Source organism: Lissotriton vulgaris, unplaced genomic scaffold, assembly GCF_964263255.1.
Source record: "Lissotriton vulgaris unplaced genomic scaffold, aLisVul1.2 SCAFFOLD_3657, whole genome shotgun sequence".
Taxonomy (NCBI): domain Eukaryota; kingdom Metazoa; phylum Chordata; class Amphibia; order Caudata; family Salamandridae; genus Lissotriton; species Lissotriton vulgaris.
Window position 1 is genome coordinate 7,501 of NW_028254133.1, and position 15,000 is coordinate 22,500.

General features: G+C 51.6%; 31 non-coding genes across 31 annotated transcripts; all 31 read left to right on the plus strand.

The window, feature by feature from the left end:
* The first annotated feature begins 13 nt into the window (after positions 1-13).
* Positions 14-132, plus strand: LOC147659703 (5S ribosomal RNA). Its single transcript, XR_015306606.1, has one exon. It is a non-coding gene; the product is annotated as a 5S ribosomal RNA (ribosomal RNA).
* Positions 133-210: 78 nt separating this feature from the next.
* Positions 211-329, plus strand: LOC147659704 (5S ribosomal RNA). Its single transcript, XR_015307116.1, has one exon. It is a non-coding gene; the product is annotated as a 5S ribosomal RNA (ribosomal RNA).
* Positions 330-410: 81 nt separating this feature from the next.
* Positions 411-529, plus strand: LOC147659705 (5S ribosomal RNA). The gene has a single exon (XR_015307127.1). It is a non-coding gene; the product is annotated as a 5S ribosomal RNA (ribosomal RNA).
* Positions 530-609: 80 nt separating this feature from the next.
* LOC147659706 (5S ribosomal RNA) lies at positions 610-728 on the plus strand. The gene has a single exon (XR_015306548.1). It is a non-coding gene; the product is annotated as a 5S ribosomal RNA (ribosomal RNA).
* An 80-nt stretch (positions 729-808) lies between these two features.
* LOC147659707 (5S ribosomal RNA) lies at positions 809-927 on the plus strand. The gene has a single exon (XR_015307139.1). It is a non-coding gene; the product is annotated as a 5S ribosomal RNA (ribosomal RNA).
* Positions 928-1,007: 80 nt separating this feature from the next.
* On the plus strand, positions 1,008-1,126 carry LOC147659708 (5S ribosomal RNA). Its single transcript, XR_015307150.1, has one exon. It is a non-coding gene; the product is annotated as a 5S ribosomal RNA (ribosomal RNA).
* An 81-nt stretch (positions 1,127-1,207) lies between these two features.
* On the plus strand, positions 1,208-1,326 carry LOC147659709 (5S ribosomal RNA). The gene has a single exon (XR_015306603.1). It is a non-coding gene; the product is annotated as a 5S ribosomal RNA (ribosomal RNA).
* Positions 1,327-1,406: 80 nt separating this feature from the next.
* On the plus strand, positions 1,407-1,525 carry LOC147659710 (5S ribosomal RNA). Its single transcript, XR_015307161.1, has one exon. It is a non-coding gene; the product is annotated as a 5S ribosomal RNA (ribosomal RNA).
* An 8,918-nt stretch (positions 1,526-10,443) lies between these two features.
* LOC147659711 (5S ribosomal RNA) lies at positions 10,444-10,562 on the plus strand. The gene has a single exon (XR_015307172.1). It is a non-coding gene; the product is annotated as a 5S ribosomal RNA (ribosomal RNA).
* Positions 10,563-10,642: 80 nt separating this feature from the next.
* Positions 10,643-10,761, plus strand: LOC147659712 (5S ribosomal RNA). The gene has a single exon (XR_015307183.1). It is a non-coding gene; the product is annotated as a 5S ribosomal RNA (ribosomal RNA).
* An 81-nt stretch (positions 10,762-10,842) lies between these two features.
* LOC147659713 (5S ribosomal RNA) lies at positions 10,843-10,961 on the plus strand. Its single transcript, XR_015306817.1, has one exon. It is a non-coding gene; the product is annotated as a 5S ribosomal RNA (ribosomal RNA).
* Positions 10,962-11,041: 80 nt separating this feature from the next.
* LOC147659714 (5S ribosomal RNA) lies at positions 11,042-11,160 on the plus strand. Its single transcript, XR_015306224.1, has one exon. It is a non-coding gene; the product is annotated as a 5S ribosomal RNA (ribosomal RNA).
* An 80-nt stretch (positions 11,161-11,240) lies between these two features.
* On the plus strand, positions 11,241-11,359 carry LOC147659715 (5S ribosomal RNA). The gene has a single exon (XR_015306235.1). It is a non-coding gene; the product is annotated as a 5S ribosomal RNA (ribosomal RNA).
* Positions 11,360-11,439: 80 nt separating this feature from the next.
* Positions 11,440-11,558, plus strand: LOC147659716 (5S ribosomal RNA). Its single transcript, XR_015306246.1, has one exon. It is a non-coding gene; the product is annotated as a 5S ribosomal RNA (ribosomal RNA).
* An 80-nt stretch (positions 11,559-11,638) lies between these two features.
* Positions 11,639-11,757, plus strand: LOC147659717 (5S ribosomal RNA). The gene has a single exon (XR_015306257.1). It is a non-coding gene; the product is annotated as a 5S ribosomal RNA (ribosomal RNA).
* Positions 11,758-11,837: 80 nt separating this feature from the next.
* Positions 11,838-11,956, plus strand: LOC147659718 (5S ribosomal RNA). The gene has a single exon (XR_015306268.1). It is a non-coding gene; the product is annotated as a 5S ribosomal RNA (ribosomal RNA).
* An 80-nt stretch (positions 11,957-12,036) lies between these two features.
* Positions 12,037-12,155, plus strand: LOC147659719 (5S ribosomal RNA). Its single transcript, XR_015306534.1, has one exon. It is a non-coding gene; the product is annotated as a 5S ribosomal RNA (ribosomal RNA).
* An 80-nt stretch (positions 12,156-12,235) lies between these two features.
* LOC147659720 (5S ribosomal RNA) lies at positions 12,236-12,354 on the plus strand. The gene has a single exon (XR_015306549.1). It is a non-coding gene; the product is annotated as a 5S ribosomal RNA (ribosomal RNA).
* An 80-nt stretch (positions 12,355-12,434) lies between these two features.
* Positions 12,435-12,553, plus strand: LOC147659721 (5S ribosomal RNA). The gene has a single exon (XR_015306689.1). It is a non-coding gene; the product is annotated as a 5S ribosomal RNA (ribosomal RNA).
* Positions 12,554-12,629: 76 nt separating this feature from the next.
* Positions 12,630-12,748, plus strand: LOC147659722 (5S ribosomal RNA). Its single transcript, XR_015306574.1, has one exon. It is a non-coding gene; the product is annotated as a 5S ribosomal RNA (ribosomal RNA).
* An 80-nt stretch (positions 12,749-12,828) lies between these two features.
* LOC147659723 (5S ribosomal RNA) lies at positions 12,829-12,947 on the plus strand. The gene has a single exon (XR_015306280.1). It is a non-coding gene; the product is annotated as a 5S ribosomal RNA (ribosomal RNA).
* Positions 12,948-13,027: 80 nt separating this feature from the next.
* Positions 13,028-13,146, plus strand: LOC147659724 (5S ribosomal RNA). Its single transcript, XR_015306291.1, has one exon. It is a non-coding gene; the product is annotated as a 5S ribosomal RNA (ribosomal RNA).
* An 80-nt stretch (positions 13,147-13,226) lies between these two features.
* Positions 13,227-13,345, plus strand: LOC147659725 (5S ribosomal RNA). Its single transcript, XR_015306302.1, has one exon. It is a non-coding gene; the product is annotated as a 5S ribosomal RNA (ribosomal RNA).
* Positions 13,346-13,425: 80 nt separating this feature from the next.
* LOC147659726 (5S ribosomal RNA) lies at positions 13,426-13,544 on the plus strand. The gene has a single exon (XR_015306643.1). It is a non-coding gene; the product is annotated as a 5S ribosomal RNA (ribosomal RNA).
* Positions 13,545-13,624: 80 nt separating this feature from the next.
* LOC147659727 (5S ribosomal RNA) lies at positions 13,625-13,743 on the plus strand. Its single transcript, XR_015306695.1, has one exon. It is a non-coding gene; the product is annotated as a 5S ribosomal RNA (ribosomal RNA).
* Positions 13,744-13,823: 80 nt separating this feature from the next.
* On the plus strand, positions 13,824-13,942 carry LOC147659728 (5S ribosomal RNA). Its single transcript, XR_015306313.1, has one exon. It is a non-coding gene; the product is annotated as a 5S ribosomal RNA (ribosomal RNA).
* Positions 13,943-14,022: 80 nt separating this feature from the next.
* LOC147659729 (5S ribosomal RNA) lies at positions 14,023-14,141 on the plus strand. Its single transcript, XR_015306706.1, has one exon. It is a non-coding gene; the product is annotated as a 5S ribosomal RNA (ribosomal RNA).
* An 80-nt stretch (positions 14,142-14,221) lies between these two features.
* On the plus strand, positions 14,222-14,340 carry LOC147659730 (5S ribosomal RNA). Its single transcript, XR_015306324.1, has one exon. It is a non-coding gene; the product is annotated as a 5S ribosomal RNA (ribosomal RNA).
* An 80-nt stretch (positions 14,341-14,420) lies between these two features.
* On the plus strand, positions 14,421-14,539 carry LOC147659731 (5S ribosomal RNA). Its single transcript, XR_015306335.1, has one exon. It is a non-coding gene; the product is annotated as a 5S ribosomal RNA (ribosomal RNA).
* Positions 14,540-14,619: 80 nt separating this feature from the next.
* On the plus strand, positions 14,620-14,738 carry LOC147659732 (5S ribosomal RNA). Its single transcript, XR_015306593.1, has one exon. It is a non-coding gene; the product is annotated as a 5S ribosomal RNA (ribosomal RNA).
* Positions 14,739-14,818: 80 nt separating this feature from the next.
* On the plus strand, positions 14,819-14,937 carry LOC147659733 (5S ribosomal RNA). Its single transcript, XR_015306558.1, has one exon. It is a non-coding gene; the product is annotated as a 5S ribosomal RNA (ribosomal RNA).
* Positions 14,938-15,000: the final 63 nt, after the last annotated feature.

Consider the following 15,000-nt stretch of genomic DNA (forward strand, 5'->3'; position numbering starts at 1 on the left):
CAGTGCTCTTAGAGCCTACGGCCATACCACCCTGAAAGCACCTGATCTCGTCCGATCTCAGAAGTTAAGCAGGATCGGGCCTGGTTAGTACCTGGATGGGAGACCGCCTGGGAATACCAGGTGCTGTAGGCTTTTTTTTCAGAGTGGTTTGCTTGCTTGTACTGAAGCTGAGCGAAGAAAGCTAAGAGGCCCAAAACCAGTGCTCCTAGAGCCTACGGCCATACCACCCTGAAAGCACCTGATCTCGTCCGATCTCAGAAGTTAAGCAGGGTCGGGCCTGGTTAGTACCTGGATGGGAGACCGCCTGGGAATACCAGGTGCTGTAGGCTTTTTTTTTTTCAGAGTGGTTTGCTTGCTTGTACTGAAGCTGAGCGAAGAAAGCTAAGAGGCCCAAAACCAGTGCTCCTAGAGCCTACGGCCATACCACCCTGAAAGCACCTGATCTCGTCCGATCTCAGAAGTTAAGCAGGGTCGGGCCTGGTTAGTACCTGGATGGGAGACCGCCTGGGAATACCAGGTGCTGTAGGCTTTTTTTTTTCAGAGTGGTTTGCTTGCTTGTACTGAAGCTGAGCGAAGAAAGCTAAGAGGCCCAAAACCAGTGCTCCTAGAGCCTATGGCCATACCACCCTGAAAGCACCTGATCTCGTCCGATCTCAGAAGTTAAGCAGGGTCGGGCCTGGTTAGTACCTGGATGGGAGACCGCCTGGGAATACCAGGTGCTGTAGGCTTTTTTTTTTCAGAGTGGTTTGCTTGCTTGTACTGAAGCTGAGCGAAGAAAGCTAAGAGGCCCAAAACCAGTGCTCCTAGAGCCTACGGCCATACCACCCTGAAAGCACCTGATCTCGTCCGATCTCAGAAGTTAAGCAGGGTCGGGCCTGGTTAGTACCTGGATGGGAGACCGCCTGGGAATACCAGGTGCTGTAGGCTTTTTTTTTTCAGAGTGGTTTGCTTGCTTGTACTGAAGCTGAGCGAAGAAAGCTAAGAGGCCCAAAACCAGTGCTCCTAGAGCCTACGGCCATACCACCCTGAAAGCACCTGATCTCGTCCGATCTCAGAAGTTAAGCAGGGTCGGGCCTGGTTAGTACCTGGATGGGAGACCGCCTGGGAATACCAGGTGCTGTAGGCTTTTTTTTTTTCAGAGTGGTTTGCTTGCTTGTACTGAAGCTGAGCGAAGAAAGCTAAGAGGCCCAAAACCAGTGCTCCTAGAGCCTACGGCCATACCACCCTGAAAGCACCTGATCTCGTCCGATCTTAGAAGTTAAGCAGGGTCGGGCCTGGTTAGTACCTGGATGGGAGACCGCCTGGGAATACCAGGTGCTGTAGGCTTTTTTTTTTCAGAGTGGTTTGCTTGCTTGTACTGAAGCTGAGCGAAGAAAGCTAAGAGGCCCAAAACCAGTGCTCTTAGAGCCTACGGCCATACCACCCTGAAAGCACCTGATCTCGTCCGATCTCAGAAGTTAAGCAGGGTCGGGCCTGGTTAGTACCTGGATGGGAGACCGCCTGGGAATACCAGGTGCTGTAGGCTTTTTTTTTTCAGAGTGGTTTGCTTGCTTGTACTGAAGCTGAGTGTGAGAAGTTGGCCTGGTATATAATGCTCACTAGTTCTAGTGATCACTTTGTACCATGCCAAGCAACCCTTATGATGATGGTTGTAATTCAACCTTGTAGACCAGTTATCCTAGTGGTAACGTGGACAAAGCAGTCTTAGGCTAAACTCTGAAAGGCATGTGAAGCCAGCTGTTATACCATACACAACCCCCTTGAATACCAAATGAAAGGGACACCACACAGATATATATTGAAAATATATATTGATTTATTAACTATTAAAATCCCCTGGACTCTTTATGAGCACAGAAGCACAAGCGTTAAATCACAAGACAGTTTAAAATACACAAAAGTTGCACAATATGGATGAGCCCTAGGGGCCACCTAAACCATATACTAAATAAGTGGTATAAGAGATACCAGGAGGAAAGTGAAGAGGCCTAGGGCCTTGGGAATCGCTGGAGCTATTCGAGACTGGCGTTAACTAAGTCGGGAAAGGCCCACGGGACTCGGGTGCAGTGTCCAAAGTGCACGCACTTCTCAATACAAAGTCTATGGTGCGTAAAAAGCACAAAGTTAGAAAGTTAGGAACCTTCCGAGTGACCTACGGAGCTGAAACTTAAAACACAGGCCCTTGGGATGTGTACCAGTGCAGGAGCACCGGCGGAGCTGAGTTACCTCACCCACAGGAAGCGGGTGCACAGGGTCGAAGATGTGTCGGGTTTCGTCACGCTGGTCGATGGTGCTTGGAGCAGGAGATGCTGCAGGCGGCTCGATGAGAAGAGTTCCGGTGGATCCAAGGGTGGATCTGTAGATGTGAAGACCTGAAAGCAGAGGGGACAGTGTTCAAAGTCACTAGCCAGTGACTGCCGTGGAACCAGAGTGGAACCAGGTGATGTCGGGTGCAAACAGGCGTTGTCGGGTAGCTTCTTTCTGCAGCCACGTGGATACCCGGGGTCGAGGACGTCCAGGAGTCGGTCACGAGCTGTCCCACGTAGGCTTCTCGCTGTTGGCGGTGTCGGCGACCTGATCGGAGCAAACAGGCCTTGGCAAATGCAAGCCACGCAGAAGTTGAAAGATGCTGTTCACTCGGACCAGCAAGGTCAGAGCGGGTGCTCCTTTTCACAGGAGCTTGGGTAGGTCTGGAGCAACCAGACCTGCTGTTTAAATCTTCGGGTTCGTCGCCAAGATGGCCGCTGGCCGCGTGGCTAGTGGCCGGGATGGCGCGTCGAGTGGCACAGTGCAAAAGGGCCCCACGCAGATCGTGGAGATGCTGGGGGGCTGATCTTCGGTGCAAGGGCTGCTCGGTGGTGGGGGTTCTCAGTCCCCAAAGCACAACGTCGAGGATGCCTCAGAAGCTGCGCAGTCAGCTTTACGAGTGTCTTCCAAGAGGTCCGGTCCCACGTCACTCGGTGCCTCCACGGGTCCCTTCTTTGCAGGGACTGTGGATCGGGCTCTGAGAGGTCTGGGAATCTGGTTCTTGTCGGGCTCTGGGCTCGGGCTCCGGCGGGAGGCGGCGGCAAAGCAGACGTCGAGTTGCTGGTTGGTACCTGTGTTCACAGGGTGGTCACTCCTTGGCCACAAGGGAGATTCTTCTTCAGTCTTCTGTGCAGCAGAATGTCGAAGTCCAGTCTTCTTCTTAGTTTAAGTTGATTTCGGGATGATCTGCTGTGCAATGGCACTGCTCCCCCTCTTATTCCAATCTAGGGGGTGGATCACCTACTAGGTCCCTCCTCTGGGAGGAACCAGGAAGGGGGGCGGTTACACCCCCTTTCCTTTGTCCAGCTCCGCGCCAGGACGGGGGCTGGAAGGCCCCAGAACCGGTTTGGACTGGCCTATGCACGGGGACACCTTGTGTGCCCCGGGCATGTCTGATTCTTTTCAGCCCTGTCCTACCTAATACACAAAATCCTGTCTGGGGTGGTGCTCGCACCTCCCAAGGCAGGAAACCCTTTGTCCAGGCCACCATCTGCCGAGTTTCGGTCAGCAGCAGGAGGCCAGACTTGTGTCTGTGGTGGCAGCGTCCATTTTGTGAAGCTGAGGCTCTGTTTAACTTTAACCGGGGTTAAGGCTACGCACATGTCGTGTCCCTCTAGAAGGGTGGAATGCTATCCCCGTCGCCAGAATTGGCGAGGGGATAGTATTCCAATTCGTATGACACCTTACTCGACATGTTTTGATAAAGCCAAACCAAAGATAGCATTTAACCGCGAGGATTATAATGCACTTAAGAGTATATGGTATGGCAATATCCCGGAACGGCTTAGGGAGTTGTTCCCGACAGCTGCAGACAGGCTCAGCTCATGCCAGAGCACCATCTCACATATTTCCAAGCACTCTGCCTCCAGGATTGATGAGGCCTTCCATAGGAGTGGCTGATAGGAACATATGTGTCCAGTTTAGGGTTAGGCACAGACATACTGTACCTAAGTAAGAGGTGGTTACACCGACTTACCCCAGCTGAGTGATCAGCCAGTTGTGTCAAATATGGAGGCCAGGCCAGGGGTGGCACAACACATGCTGCAGCCCCTGGTAGGCCTTGGCTACACCTATGCCCTGGGTACCTATGGTACACTGTTACAGGGGCCTATAAGGTGAACCAATTCCAATTGTGTTATGTACCTAAGGTACATGGAGTCCATTTTAAGGAGAGAGCAATCAGCCTGGGGCCCTGAATAGCAGGATCCCAGGCCAACTAAGTCAAAAACCAGCTAAACACCAGGCAAAAAGTTTGGGGGTAACCATAGTCAGATATCCACCTTCCTACATAACCCCCCCCCAAACGAAAGGAGATAAGGCTATCCTTGACCAGGTAAGCCTATATTGCCTAAGTGGCCATATAAGGAAGTACCAGCTCTGGCTTGGTAACCCCCTGTCTCATGGTCCACTAAGCAATCCCTCACCCTAAGGGTATCGGAGGGTCTCCACCATAGGGAATCTCTACCTGTGGTGTGTCTTTGCAAAGTCAAAGGCTGGTGTTGAAATGGGGTACTGAAGTGAGTTTCCTCTGTAGGGCTCAGCTTCCTCCAATCACTCTCCACCATGTGTGCCTTTCTTTCTCTGACTGAGTTGCACTGTGCTCTCAGGGTCAACCTCTGGCTACCTAAAGCTGGAGGCTGGGTCCCTCTGTTTGGCTTACTGGAGGGACAGGTCAGGTTTGGGCCCTTAGGGTCCCAGGTTTTGCTGTGCCCAACAATATCCATCTGGGGGAGGTCCCTAACTACTTTTAAGGGGGATCCCTCAGGAGTTTTTAAAGCTTGCACCTCACTAGGGCTACTAGTTTTGGGGCCCCTAATCTGCTGATGGGGGTGCTTTATTTGACAGGGGGCCCTTTGGGTCTCACTGTCCTTCTTGTCCTCTGCAGCCCTGGGCTGAGTAAGGCAAGGTAGAGAGGGGCAGGTTACCTGCTCCAGACTGGGTCCCTCCTGAGAAGGGTCCACTGCCATCAGAGGCTCTGTCAGGCCAGGCCTAACAACCTCTGGGACAGTTCCTTCATCAGGGGTAAGATCAGTTCCCTGAGGAGGCTGATCCTTTCCTAAAGTCTGGTGGGAGGGAGATTTCTCTTCCTCCTCAATGCTCTCTGTTTGGGGGGAGTGATCCATCATTTCAGGCTTCACTACCCATGTATCAGTTTGAGTTTGGGCTGTGGCCATCACAGCCCCACCAACCTTTTCAGGAGGAGACTCAGTTTGGGTATGGGCTGTTACTAGTACAGCCCTGCTACTCTTTTCAGGAGGGAAGTTATCTAAAGATGGGGCTGAGGTTTGCTCAGCCCTCCCAACCTTTTCAGGAAGGACATCTTGAATTGGGGCTGTAGCCATTACAGCCCCACTAACCTTTCCATGGAGACTTACCATTCTAGAATGGGTTTGCTGTTCAACCTCAGCCCAGGCTGAGATTTCCAAATCATTACCCAGTAGGCAATCTACAGGCAAGTTTGCTGACACTGCCACTCTCTTTGGGCCAGTGACACCTCCCCAGCTAAGATTGACTACTGCCATGGGATGATTGGATTCTATGCCATCAATGTTTGTCACCTGATATTTGGCATCAGGTAAAAGTTGCCTTGAGGGGACTAGACATTCAGCCACCATGGTGATGCTAGCCCCTGTGTCTCTGAAGGCCTCAACTTTCAAGCCATTGATGAGGGGCTCCTGTCTATACTTGCTCAAAGTGTTTGGGCAAGCTGTGAAATTGGCAAACCCCATGCCAGTCTCATAGACAAGAGTATCTGAGTTAGGGGACCTGGATAGGCCTGAGTCCACCTGTCCTCCAAAAGTAAACCCACCCAAATTCTTGGGGGTGCTCCCACCACCTGGGGGACCACTGCTAACAGTGACAGGAGGTGTTGGAGCCTTACCTGGAGGTATATTCTCCTTATTGCCATTCTTGGGACAACAGCTATCTGTTTTGTAATGCCCCACCTGTTTACAGGTATGACAGTAAGGCTTTTTCTGGGATGTAGAAGTGTCTTGGGACCCACCCCCATTCTTGGAGTTTTGGGGCCCTGGGGAAGTCTTTTCCTTACTTTTATCCCCACCCTTCTCTTGAGGCTTGGTAGTCTCTTTCTTTTGGTCACCACCCTGGTTCTTAGGCCTGATCCTGGTTCTGACCCATTTGTCTGCCCTCCTACCCAATTCTTGTGGGGAGGTCAGATCAGAGTCAACCAGATGCTGATGTAGAAGCTGATTTTGACAATTACTTAAGATTTGCTCTCTCATAATTAAATTATACAATCCTGTATAGTCAGTAACCTTACTTCCCAGCAACCAGCCCTCCAGAGCCTTAGTGGCACACTCAACAAATTCAGACCAGTCCTGAGTCTGTGTCTTCTGGGTATCTCTGAACATTAACCTGTACTGTTCAGTGGTTAAGCCTAACCCATCAATCAGAGCACTCTTCAGGACCATGTAGTTTCTAGAATCCTCATCACTAACTGTGAGGAGTCTGTCTCTGCCTCTACCTTCAAAGGAGAGCCACAAGATTGCTGCCCACTGCTCCTGAGGGATCTGCTGTACCATGCAGGCTCTCTCAAGTGCAGTCATCCATTTGTGGATATCATCCCCAGCTTTGTAGGGGGGCACAATCTTACTCAGGTTTCTTGTATCAAAGGACCTGTCTTTATCCTTCTGGATATTGCTGCCACCAGTGGATCCTAATCCACTCTCTCTAGGCTGTCTTGCTCTAGCAAGTTTCTCCTTAGCCAGGGCAACCTCTAACTCTTGCCTCTGGATCCTAAGCTCAGCCTCTCTCATCTTGGCCTCATGTTCCCTTCTCTGAGGGCTAGTCATCTCCTTTCTGGAGTGACCATGAGAGCCTCTAGAGACATGGGAGGTATTGGATTCACCTGAGTGATGCCTCCTCCTCCTATGGCCCTGGTTAAGTCCACCTGGGGGTCTGAATGGGTTGTTACCTGATTCATTCCCAAGTTGACTTAAGTTAGCCTGGTTCAGCCTACTGACCAGCACCTGACTATCTCTGTCATCATCTGACTCACTGCTTTCCACCTCCTCCTCCTCTTCTTCTTCTTCCTCTTCATCTACCTGAGGAGCTCCAGTGGTGGAGGCTTCCTCATCTACTAGGATGATAGGGGTAGGGGTGTCTACAGTGTCATCCTCTGAAGGATGGCCTCCTTCAGCATTCCCTGTGGGGTTTGCTTTAGAGGTCTTTAGAGCCTCAGACTGATCCAAGAGCTCTCTTAGGTGGTCTGTAGTAGGGGTAGGCCCTGTCTTCAGACCCCTTAAGACACAAAGCTGTCTTAATTCCTTAAAGGGAAAAATAGCAAACTGGGATGGTGCCCTTGGAGGGTCACTCTCAACAGGAGTAAGTCCACTGGACCCCTCTGTTCCAGACATTGCTCTAGTGTGGGTGGATGTGTTGCAATCTACCTACACTGGTGTTTACCTACTAAACCTATCTAGTAGTTGTAGCTAGGGTGTGCTACTCCCTTTGCTCTACAACAACTAAGTTCAGTAGAACTTAAGTATACTAGTCTTGTTTTATATGTACCTAGCAGGTACCTGTATGATCTTTCAAATGATAATCTCAAAGATTGTAATGGTAAAACAACAGCAAGCTCAGATCCCAATCCGCTGCTCACCAATGTGAGAAGTTGGCCTGGTATATAATGCTCACTAGTTCTAGTGATCACTTTGTACCATGCCAAGCAACCCTTATGATGATGGTTGTAATTCAACCTTGTAGACCAGTTATCCTAGTGGTAACGTGGACAAAGCAGTCTTAGGCTAAACTCTGAAAGGCATGTGAAGCCAGCTGTTATACCATACACAACCCCCTTGAATACCAAATGAAAGGGACACCACACAGATATATATTGAAAATATATATTGATTTATTAACTATTAAAATCCCCTGGACTCTTTATGAGCACAGAAGCACAAGCGTTAAATCACAAGACAGTTTAAAATACACAAAAGTTGCACAATATGGATGAGCCCTAGGGGCCACCTAAACCATATACTAAATAAGTGGTATAAGAGATACCAGGAGGAAAGTGAAGAGGCCTAGGGCCTTGGGAATCGCTGGAGCTATTCGAGACTGGCGTTAACTAAGTCGGGAAAGGCCCACGGGACTCGGGTGCAGTGTCCAAAGTGCACGCACTTCTCAATACAAAGTCTATGGTGCGTAAAAAGCACAAAGTTAGAAAGTTAGGAACCTTCCGAGTGACCTACGGAGCTGAAACTTAAAACACAGGCCCTTGGGATGTGTACCAGTGCAGGAGCACCGGCGGAGCTGAGTTACCTCACCCACAGGAAGCGGGTGCACAGGGTCGAAGATGTGTCGGGTTTCGTCACGCTGGTCGATGGTGCTTGGAGCAGGAGATGCTGCAGGCGGCTCGATGAGAAGAGTTCCGGTGGATCCAAGGGTGGATCTGTAGATGTGAAGACCTGAAAGCAGAGGGGACAGTGTTCAAAGTCACTAGCCAGTGACTGCCGTGGAACCAGAGTGGAACCAGGTGATGTCGGGTGCAAACAGGCGTTGTCGGGTAGCTTCTTTCTGCAGCCACGTGGATACCCGGGGTCGAGGACGTCCAGGAGTCGGTCACGAGCTGTCCCACGTAGGCTTCTCGCTGTTGGCGGTGTCGGCGACCTGATCGGAGCAAACAGGCCTTGGCAAATGCAAGCCACGCAGAAGTTGAAAGATGCTGTTCACTCGGACCAGCAAGGTCAGAGCGGGTGCTCCTTTTCACAGGAGCTTGGGTAGGTCTGGAGCAACCAGACCTGCTGTTTAAATCTTCGGGTTCGTCGCCAAGATGGCCGCTGGCCGCGTGGCTAGTGGCCGGGATGGCGCGTCGAGTGGCACAGTGCAAAAGGGCCCCACGCAGATCGTGGAGATGCTGGGGGGCTGATCTTCGGTGCAAGGGCTGCTCGGTGGTGGGGGTTCTCAGTCCCCAAAGCACAACGTCGAGGATGCCTCAGAAGCTGCGCAGTCAGCTTTACGAGTGTCTTCCAAGAGGTCCGGTCCCACGTCACTCGGTGCCTCCACGGGTCCCTTCTTTGCAGGGACTGTGGATCGGGCTCTGAGAGGTCTGGGAATCTGGTTCTTGTCGGGCTCTGGGCTCGGGCTCCGGCGGGAGGCGGCGGCAAAGCAGACGTCGAGTTGCTGGTTGGTACCTGTGTTCACAGGGTGGTCACTCCTTGGCCACAAGGGAGATTCTTCTTCAGTCTTCTGTGCAGCAGAATGTCGAAGTCCAGTCTTCTTCTTAGTTTAAGTTGATTTCGGGATGATCTGCTGTGCAATGGCACTGCTCCCCCTCTTATTCCAATCTAGGGGGTGGATCACCTACTAGGTCCCTCCTCTGGGAGGAACCAGGAAGGGGGGCGGTTACACCCCCTTTCCTTTGTCCAGCTCCGCGCCAGGACGGGGGCTGGAAGGCCCCAGAACCGGTTTGGACTGGCCTATGCACGGGGACACCTTGTGTGCCCCGGGCATGTCTGATTCTTTTCAGCCCTGTCCTACCTAATACACAAAATCCTGTCTGGGGTGGTGCTCGCACCTCCCAAGGCAGGAAACCCTTTGTCCAGGCCACCATCTGCCGAGTTTCGGTCAGCAGCAGGAGGCCAGACTTGTGTCTGTGGTGGCAGCGTCCATTTTGTGAAGCTGAGGCTCTGTTTAACTTTAACCGGGGTTAAGGCTACGCACATGTCGTGTCCCTCTAGAAGGGTGGAATGCTATCCCCGTCGCCAGAATTGGCGAGGGGATAGTATTCCAATTCGTATGACACCTTACTCGACATGTTTTGATAAAGCCAAACCAAAGATAGCATTTAACCGCGAGGATTATAATGCACTTAAGAGTATATGGTATGGCAATATCCCGGAACGGCTTAGGGAGTTGTTCCCGACAGCTGCAGACAGGCTCAGCTCATGCCAGAGCACCATCTCACATATTTCCAAGCACTCTGCCTCCAGGATTGATGAGGCCTTCCATAGGAGTGGCTGATAGGAACATATGTGTCCAGTTTAGGGTTAGGCACAGACATACTGTACCTAAGTAAGAGGTGGTTACACCGACTTACCCCAGCTGAGTGATCAGCCAGTTGTGTCAAATATGGAGGCCAGGCCAGGGGTGGCACAACACATGCTGCAGCCCCTGGTAGGCCTTGGCTACACCTATGCCCTGGGTACCTATGGTACACTGTTACAGGGGCCTATAAGGTGAACCAATTCCAATTGTGTTATGTACCTAAGGTACATGGAGTCCATTTTAAGGAGAGAGCAATCAGCCTGGGGCCCTGAATAGCAGGATCCCAGGCCAACTAAGTCAAAAACCAGCTAAACACCAGGCAAAAAGTTTGGGGGTAACCATAGTCAGATATCCACCTTCCTACACTGAGCGAAGAAAGCTAAGAGGCCCAAAACCAGTGCTCCTAGAGCCTACGGCCATACCACCCTGAAAGCACCTGATCTCGTCCGATCTCAGAAGTTAAGCAGGGTCGGGCCTGGTTAGTACCTGGATGGGAGACCGCCTGGGAATACCAGGTGCTGTAGGCTTTTTTTTTTCAGAGTGGTTTGCTTGCTTGTACTGAAGCTGAGCGAAGAAAGCTAAGAGGCCCAAAACCAGTGCTCCTAGAGCCTACGGCCATACCACCCTGAAAGCACCTGATCTCGTCCGATCTCAGAAGTTAAGCAGGGTCGGGCCTGGTTAGTACCTGGATGGGAGACCGCCTGGGAATACCAGGTGCTGTAGGCTTTTTTTTTTTCAGAGTGGTTTGCTTGCTTGTACTGAAGCTGAGCGAAGAAAGCTAAGAGGCCCAAAACCAGTGCTCCTAGAGCCTACGGCCATACCACCCTGAAAGCACCTGATCTCGTCCGATCTCAGAAGTTAAGCAGGGTCGGGCCTGGTTAGTACCTGGATGGGAGACCGCCTGGGAATACCAGGTGCTGTAGGCCTTTTTTTTTCAGAGTGGTTTGCTTGCTTGTACTGAAGCTGAGCGAAGAAAGCTAAGAGGCCCAAAACCAGTACTCCTAGAGCCTACGGCCATACCACCCTGAAAGCACCTGATCTCGTCCGATCTCAGAAGTTAAGCAGGGTCGGGCCTGGTTAGTACCTGGATGGGAGACCGCCTGGGAATACCAGGTGCTGTAGGCTTTTTTTTTTCAGAGTGGTTTGCTTGCTTGTACTGAAGCTGAGTGAAGAAAGCTAAGAGGCCCAAAACCAGTGCTCCTAGAGCCTACGGCCATACCACCCTGAAAGCACCTGATCTCGTCCGATCTCAGAAGTTAAGCAGGGTCGGGCCTGGTTAGTACCTGGATGGGAGACCGCCTGGGAATACCAGGTGCTGTAGGCTTTTTTTTTTCAGAGTGGTTTGCTTGCTTGTACTGAAGCTGAGCGAAGAAAGCTAAGAGGCCCAAAACCAGTGCTCCTAGAGCCTACGGCCATACCACCCTGAAAGCACCTGATCTCGTCCGATCTCAGAAGTTAAGCAGGGTCGGGCCTGGTTAGTACCTGGATGGGAGACCGCCTGGGAATACCAGGTGCTGTAGGCTTTTTTTTTTCAGAGTGGTTTGCTTGCTTGTACTGAAGCTGAGCGAAGAAAGCTAAGAGGCCCAAAACCAGTGCTCCTAGAGCCTACGGCCATACCACCCTGAAAGCACCTGATCTCGTCCGATCTCAGAAGTTAAGCAGGGTCGGGCCTGGTTAGTACCTGGATGGGAGACCGCCTGGGAATACCAGGTGCTGTAGGCTTTTTTTTTTCAGAGTGGTTTGCTTGCTTGTACTGAAGCTGAGCGAAGAAAGCTAAGAGGCCCAAAACCAGTGCTCCTAGAGCCTACGGCCATACCACCCTGAAAGCACCTGATCTCGTCCGATCTCAGAAGTTAAGCAGGGTCGGGCCTGGTTAGTACCTGGATGGGAGACCGCCTGGGAATACCAGGTGCTGTAGGCTTTTTTTTTTCAGAGTGGTTTGCTTGCTTGTACTGAAGCTGAGCGAAGAAAGCTAAGAGGCCCAAAACCAGTGCTCCTAGAGCCTACGGCCATACCACCCTGAAAGCACCTGATCTCGTCCGATCTCAGAAGTTAAGCAGGGTCGGGCCTGGTTAGTACCTCGATGGGAGACCGCCTGGGAATACCAGGTGCTGTAGGCTTTTTTTTTTCAGAGTGGTTTGCTTGCTTGTACTGAAGCTGAGCGAAGAAAGCTAAGAGGCCCAAAACCAGTGCTCCTAGAGCCTATGGCCATACCACCCTGAAAGCACCTGATCTCGTCCGATCTCAGAAGTTAAGCAGGGTCGGGCCTGGTTAGTACCTGGATGGGAGACCGCCTGGGAATACCAGGTGCTGTAGGCTTTTTTTTTTCAGAGTGGTTTGCTTGCTTGTACTGAAGCTGAGCGAAGAAAGCTAAGAGGCCCAAAACCAGTGCTCCTAGAGCCTACGGCCATACCACCCTGAAAGCACCTGATCTCGTCCGATCTCAGAAGTTAAGCAGGGTCGGGCCTGGTTAGTACCTGGATGGGAGACCGCCTGGGAATACCAGGTGCTCTAGGCTTTTTTTTTTCAGAGTGGTTTGCTTGCACTGAAGCTGAGCGAAGAAAGCTAAGAGGCCCAAAACCAGTGCTCCTAGAGCCTACGGCCATACCACCCTGAAAGCACCTGATCTCGTCCGATCTCAGAAGTTAAGCAGGGTCGGGCCTGGTTAGTACCTGGATGGGAGACCGCCTGGGAATACCAGGTGCTGTAGGTTTTTTTTTTTCAGAGTGGTTTGCTTGCTTGTACTGAAGCTGAGCGAAGAAAGCTAAGAGGCCCAAAACCAGTGCTCCTAGAGCCTACGGCCATACCACCCTGAAAGCACCTGATCTCGTCCGATCTCAGAAGTTAAGCAGGGTCGGGCCTGGTTAGTACCTGGATGGGAGACCGCCTGGGAATACCAGGTGCTGTAGGCTTTTTTTTTTCAGAGTGGTTTGCTTGCTTGTACTGAAGCTGAGCGAAGAAAGCTAAGAGGCCCAAAACCAGTGCTCCTAGAGCCTACGGCCATACCACCCTGAAAGCACCTGATCTCGTCCGATCTCAGAAGTTAAGCAGGGTCGGGCCTGGTTAGTACCTGGATGGGAGACCGCCTGGGAATACCAGGTGCTGTAGGCTTTTTTTTTTCAGAGTGGTTTGCTTGCTTGTACTGAAGCTGAGCGAAGAAAGCTAAGAGGCCCAAAACCAGTGCTCCTAGAGCCTACGGCCATACCACCCTGAAAGCACCTGATCTCGTCCGATCTCAGAAGTTAAGCAGGGTCGGGCCTGGTTAGTACCTGGATGGGAGACCGCCTGGGAATACCAGGTGCTGTAGGCTTTTTTTTTTCAGAGTGGTTTGCTTGCTTGTACTGAAGCTGAGCGAAGAAAGCTAAGAGGCCCAAAACCAGTGCTCCTAGAGCCTACGGCCATACCACCCTGAAAGCACCTGATCTCATCCGATGTCAGAAGTTAAGCAGGGTCGGGCCTGGTTAGTACCTGGATGGGAGACCGCCTGGGAATACCAGGTGCTGTAGGCTTTTTTTTTCCAGAGTGGTTTGCTTGCTTGTACTGAAGCTGAGCGAAGAAAGCTAAGAGGCCCAAAACCAGTGCTCCTAGAGCCTACGGCCATACCACCCTGAAAGCACCTGATCTCGTCCGATCTCAGAAGTTAAGCTTGGTCGGGCCTGGTTAGTACCTGGATGGGAGACCGCCTGGGAATACCAGGTGCTGTAGGCTTTTTTTTTTCAGAGTGGTTTGCTTGCTTGTACTGAAGCTGAGCGAAGAAAGCTAAGAGGCCCAAAACCAGTGCTCCTAGAGCCTACGGCCATACCACCCTGAAAGCACCTGATCTCGTCCGATCTCAGAAGTTAAGCAGGGTCGGGCCTGGTTAGTACCTGGATGGGAGACCGCCTGGGAATACCAGGTGCTGTAGGCTTTTTTTTTTCAGAGTGGTTTGCTTGCTTGTACTGAAGCTGAGCGAAGAAAGCTAAGAGGCCCAAAACCAGTGCTCCTAGAGCCTACGGCCATACCACCCTGAAAGCACCTGATCTCGTCCGATCTAAGAAGTTAAGCAGGGTCGGGCCTGGTTAGTACCTGGATGGGAGACCGCCTGGGAATACCAGGTGCTGTAGGTTATTTTTTTCCAGAGTGGTTTGCTTGCTTGTACTGAAGCTGAGCGAAGAAAGCTAAGAGGCCCAAAACCAGTGCTCCTAGAGCCTACGGCCATACCACCCTGAAAGCACCTGATCTCGTCCGATCTCAGAAGTTAAGCAGGGTCGGGCCTGGTTAGTACCTGGATGGGAGACCGCCTGGGAATACCAGGTGCTGTAGGCTTTTTTTTTTCAGAGTGGTTTGCTTGCTTGTACTGAAGCTGAGCGAAGAAAGCTAAGAGGCCCAAAACCAGTGCTCCTAGAGCCTACGGCCATACCACCCTGAAAGCACCTGATCTCGTCCGATCTCAGAAGTTAAGCAGGGTCGGGCCTGGTTAGTACCTGGATGGGAGACCGCCTGGGAATACCAGGTGCTGTAGGCTTTTTTTTTTCAGAGTGGTTTGCTTGCTTGTACTGAAGCTGAGCGAAGAAAGCTAAGAGGCCCAAAACCAGTGCTCCTAGAGCCTACGGCCATACCACCCTGAAAGCACCTGATCTCGTCCGATCTCAGAAGTTAAGCTGGGTCGGGCCTGGTTAGTACCTGGATGGGAGACCGCCTGGGAATACCAGGTGCTGTAGGCTTTTTTTTTTCAGAGTGGTTTGCTTGCTTGTACTGAAGCTGAGCGAAGAAAGCTAAGAGGCCCAAAACCAGTGCTCCTAGAGCCTACGGCCATACCACCCTGAAAGCACCTGATCTCGTCTGATCTCAGAAGTTAAGCAGGGTCGGGCCTGGTTAGTACCTGGATGGGAGACCGCCTGGGAATACCAGGTGCTGTAGGCTTTTTTTTTTCAGAGTGGTTTGCTTGCTTGTACTGAAGCTGAGCGAAGAAAGCTAAGAGGCCCA